Below are 5,782 nucleotides of genomic sequence, written 5' to 3' on the forward strand. Positions count from 1 at the left end.
CAGCTCTGAGATAGAAGAAGAAGAAGAAGAAGAAGAAGAAGAAGAAGAAGAAGAAGAAGAAGAAGAAGAGTTACTAAATAAACAAAGCAGAATGTGCATAAAATATGTTAGGCTATTGAGCCTCCTACTCATATGTATTTGACTGATGCTGTGAGTGTAAGGTGAGTATTCAAGTGCCTTTTCAGCCACGAGGCATATATGTCTATATTTACTAGCAGTAGTCTATAGTTCTTGGCCAACCACAGCCCCTGTTTTTGCATTATGGAAGACCATTGAAATTGTGTGGGTTGCTAGAGTTGTCTTTCACCAGGTAAAAGTAAAGGGACCCCTGACCATTAGGTCCAGTCATGACCAACTCTGGGGTTGCGGCACTCACCTCGTTTTATTGGCCGAGGGAGCCGGCGTACAGCTTCTGGGTCATGTGGCCAGCATGACTAAGGCACTTCTGGCGAACCAGAGCAGTGCACGGAAACACTGTTTACCTTCCCGCCAGAGCCGTACCTATTTGTCTACTTGCACTTTGACGTGCTTTCAAACTGCTAGGTTGGCAGGAGCAGGGACCGAGCAATGGGAGCTCACCCCGTTGCGGGGATTCAAACCGCCGCCCTTCTGATCGGCAAGTCCTAGGTTTAACCCACAGCGCCACCCGCATCTCTCACCAGAGTATAGGCCTCCCCTATTTCCCTCACAAAGCTACAATTCCTAGAGTTCCCGGTGAAGAGGGATTAATTGTTAAAACAGCCTGGGCACTGTAGCTCTGTGAGGGTCTCCTGACAACCGTCAGCACCCTTAGCAAACTACAGCTCCCAAAATTATTTAGGGAAGCCATGATTGTTTAAAGTGGTACCACGACGCTTTAAATGTATTGAGTGAATGGGACCTTGGTCAACTGTTAGCAGGCTACCAAGGAGACTTGTCCTTTGTCATCTTTGCTATGTAGCTCTCCAAGGTCTCAGGCAAGGGACATTCCCAGCCGTACCTGGATTGACCCTTGGACTTTGTGCATGCAAAGCAGTTCCTCTACTCCTGAGCTATGACTACACAAAACTTATCTTTACTGCAGCTGTTTTGATGTTTGCACTGGGGCTCACAATCCAGAGCATCTGAAGAGAAAAAGAGAGAGGCCCTTGTCAAAATGTGCTAGAAAAGTTGGCCTAATATGAAATATCCAGTTCAAAAAGTATCCAGAGCATTTTCAGTTCTTCCTTGAGAATTCAAAAACTGATAGGAAGTAAAAACAACAACTTTACCCTGCTAACCTTTTGAAATCTGTATTTAAATGGCTGGATGCTTCTGGATTTTGGCCTAACACCTCACATTAAATAAAAATCTTTATAGAGGCCCTTTCCCTTTTTGGTTCTAAAGCTGGACATCCCCTGTCATATTTACTGGATTCAGAACTTGCACTTGTGATGCTAAAGCAATTTTTTTGCGTATAGCATTTCGAAGCATTGTCCATATCTTGAGTATCCAAAATCTGGAACTTTGAAAATTTCTGTTCCATAAATTTATCTTTGGCTTATCATTTGAAACAGTCATGGTGATAACATGTCATGTGGCCAAAGGAGACATTTTAGATGGAGGGGGTAGAATGGGTGAAAACAGAGAAAGTCAATTGAATCCAAAATGGGTAACATTTTATATCCCAAGTTTCTACACAAAGGTGTGGTTGTGTATCCTTCCATCGCCACAGTAGGTGTGAGTCAGTGCCATTACACTGCCACCTAGTGGTGAGAGTGAGAAAAGGGAGGGGAAGTATCTAAATGAAGATGGATGACTAGCTAGAATTGCCTTCAGCATTAAGACTGGGAGAAAATAACATGTCAGAAAAAAGGAGCATTTGTTGTCAATAACATCCTTTAGAAATATAGCTGGCTAGAAGTAATGGCATAAGAATACTGAACAAGGATAGGGTTGACACAACTAGCCTCTGTGACAATACCAGTGCCTTGACCTCCAGACATTATTAGTATTATATATTGCATTTATAGCACACCTTTTTCTCCAAAGAGCTCAAGGTGGCAAACATGGTTTGCACCCTCCTCATTTAATCCCCACAACAATCCTGTGAGGTAGGTTAGGCCTACCTCACGGGTCGCACCCAGTGAGTTTCATGGCCCAGTGGGGATTTGAATCCTGGTTTCCCAGGTCCTAGCCCAACCATCTAACCACTGCACCACAGTGGTGAGGTCAATGTCCTTACTGGGGGAAGCTTCACTTGCTGATTTTGGCACAGGCTGCAGTTAAAAGCACAAGAGCAAGACACCATTTCTTCTTTGCTCTTAACATGCTGGATATCTTGGTGTCAGTGGCAGCCTTAGGCAACACCTTATATTTAAAGCAGTGTCATGCTGCTATAAACAGTATTGACTTTCCTCAATGAATTCTGGGAGCTGTAGCTTAAGGGGGCTGAGAACTCTTAGGAGACCCTTATTCTCCTCACAGAGCTACAATTCTCAGGGTGGTTTAACAGTCAATTGCTCTCTACAGGTGACTCTGAGAATTGTAGCTCTGTGAGGGGAAAAGGAGTCTACTAACAACTCTCAGTACCCTTAACAAACCACAGCTCCCAAAATTATTTGGGGAAGCCATGACTTTTTTTTTAAAAAAAGTGGCATCATAGTGCTTTAAATGTATTATGGCGATGTGGCCTTGGTTCACTGTTAGCAGCCTACCAGCAAGGCTTTTCCTTCATCACCTCTGTCTTTGCGATGTAGTTCTCGAAGGTTTCAGGCAGAGGACATTCTCAGATGCCAGGGACCTTCTGTATGCAAAGAATATCCTCTGCTCCAGAACGACAGCTACACAAAACTTATCTTTATTACAGCTGTATTGATATTTCACCAGGTTTGCCCTTGGGCTCAGAATCCAGAGCGTCTGAAGAAAAGAGAGCGGCTTCTCAAAAGCCGCTAGAAATGTAGTCTTTGTATGAAATATTCCAGTTCAGAAAGTATCCAGAGCATTGCCAGTTCTTCTTTGGGGGTTTCTGGGAGCGGTAGTCTTTTAAGGGTGCTGAGAGTTGCCTAGTCCCCTCACAGAGCTCCCTTTCCCAGAGTTCCCTGCAAAGAGGGATGGATTGTTAAACCACTCTGGGAATTGTCTGGCTGGACAATAAAGAGGGGCAAGCGAGTGTTTGCTGAAACTAACCTCCTGTCCAAAGGTAAAATTCGCATTTGTTTCACTGCCCACTTTTGCCAGCAGAAGCACACGGCCCCCATAAGGTCAGCCAGAAGGGCAGGTAGCCCTAACCTCACCCAGATAGATTCCTTCCGATCCGACAAAACACACACTTGCCGTCTAGCCGGGGATGGGGAAATCCTAAATGTAAAACTTATTCCCACCCAACCATTGGGCCAAAGGTCATAGGCTTCAGAAAGCTGCTCTGGGGGAAGCAACAAATGGCTGTGAATGTCACAAGGAAGCAGTGCGGGGAGAAAAAGAAAAAAGAAAGAATGATCTGGTGAGCTCTTACATTTTTGCTAATGCCCCCCTCCTTTCCTGACTTTCAACCGAGGCCGGAAATAGCAACATTTCCTGAGAAAATTTGTTCCCAAGGGAATCCCAGGTTGGTCTGAAACACAGTAGTGCTGCCATCGGAAAGCAGCCTGGGCTGTTTGACCTTGAGAACTTTTATGCTCAGTGCAAAATGTTGCACAATTTCATGTCTGGCAGCAGCGGGCAAACAAAGCTGGAGTAAAAAGAGAAGGAAAGGAGGGGAAGTGGAGGGAGGCAGGTGATCCAATTCCCGTCTCCACATGCCCCCAAAATAGTGGGGTCACTTTTGCAAATCTCAAAGTGGTGCAATTTCGACAGAAAAGATTCAGAAAAGGGCAACTTAAAGGAGACGGAGAAACTCCCCTTGAGAAATGGTTGCAGCATTTGGAACTTGTTAGCTTAGAAAAAAGCTGACGAAGAGGTAAGCAGGGCATGTTGATCACAGTTTGCTTACTTCTGGTTGATTTAAACAGCTCAGTTGGTAGAGCATGAGGCTCTTAATGTCAGGGTTGCAGGTTTGAGTCCCACGTTGGGCGAAAGTTTTCTGCATTGCAGAGGGTTCAACTAAATAAGTCTCATGGTCCCGTCCAACTCTACAATTCTATAATTCTATGAACTTTCTATGGATAGGAGTCAAAGTCTGGAGCTTGAAAATTCATATTCTGCACCACAAATCAAATTCCATGTGGAATCTGTGCATCTGGATAGGCTGTCAGAAGACTAACACACCAGGCTATGGGAAAACGCCCATTCAGCCTAACCCCTGAGTCCTCTTGACTGTCCATTTGTCTTTGGGTCGCACCAGACTTTAGCAATTATCAACCATCCTTAGGCAAAAATGTATCTTTCATTTTCTTTCAAGCAGGCGATCCTTTGATTAAAAGGTGAGAGTTAACGGCTCCAATTATTAACCTGAAAGGTTTACTTAGGCAGATAATGAATGGCGCAAATTTGTTAATTATTGCTATTATTTATAATTGTTTAATGAAGGGGGAGAATGATATCTTAAATGTCAAAGTTCCTCTTTTAATTGCCTCAGATGAGGCTCAGGAATCATTATGTTTCTCCAAAAGATCGTACTCAAATCTAATTTTAAATGCCCTGGGAAATCCTGAAGATATATTTAGAAAATGCACAGCATTTATGTGCATTACTGTGTGGATGGTTCAAAAGACAGAAAAGCTTATCAGGAATGTATTATAAATGAACTTTTTATTATTGTTTTCTTTACCAAAGTCATTACTGAGATTTACTTCAGTAATAGGATACATTAACAATAAGGGGCCATAGGAGTTAAAGGAAGGCAAAAGTAGAGGCAGCATGAAAGGGAGTATTTCATCTCGCACTATTGCAAGGCTATGTGTTTTGGCATACTGTTTTTAATTTTAGTTGGTCATGTTTTCTGATTTATATAGGCAACTATATATATATAGCAAACCTTGTTGGCTAAAATGCAAGGTACATATATATACACGCATGCATACATGGGGCTGCCTTTGAAGATGACTCAATTGGTCCAAAATGCAGGAGCCAGATTACTGGCTGAGGTTCCATCTAGATCTTATATAATCCCCTTTTTAAACAGTTGCAGTGTTTGCCAGTTTATTTCTGGGCTCAATTCAATGGGGTCATATTAGTGTTTAAAGTGCTAAATGACTCAGGCTCCAAATACCTGAAAGATCGTCTCCTCCCCTACAGACGCTCTTGGGTGCTAAGATTGGCAGAGGAGGCCCTCTCAATCATTCCACCACCCTCAGAAGCTCAGGGTGGTGGTGGCCCAGGAGGAGGAATTGTGGTGGCTCCTAAACTGTGGAACTCCTAACAGAGTTGTGTCTGGAACCTTCATTATTTCAGGTTACAGACTCCACTAACCCAGAAATAGTACCTCAAGGTTAAGAACTTTGCTTCAGGATAAGAACAGAAATTGTGTGGTGGCGGCATGGCGGCAGTGGGAAGCCCCATTAGCTAAAGTGGTACCTCAGGTTAAGAACAGTTTCAGGTTAAGAACGGACGTCCAGAACGAATTAAGTTCTTAACCCGAGGTACCACTGTACAGCTTCTAGAGAATCCTGAAGGTGCATCACTTGCCTGTGGCTTTTGAGACTTGAGGTGTATATTTTTATAATCCCCCTTATTTCTGTGATTGTAAGTTGTTTATAACTCTTTTGAATATTGAATAATAATAATACCAAAAAACCCAGCCCTCAAAGCAGTTTGCAAAAAAAGATAAAACAATAAAATTATCAATAAGCAGAATCAACAACAATAACTTTAAACTTTCAAAAAG

Source organism: Podarcis melisellensis (assembly GCF_964234715.1).
Source record: "Podarcis melisellensis genome assembly, chromosome: 15".
Classification (NCBI taxonomy): domain Eukaryota; kingdom Metazoa; phylum Chordata; class Lepidosauria; order Squamata; family Lacertidae; genus Podarcis; species Podarcis melisellensis.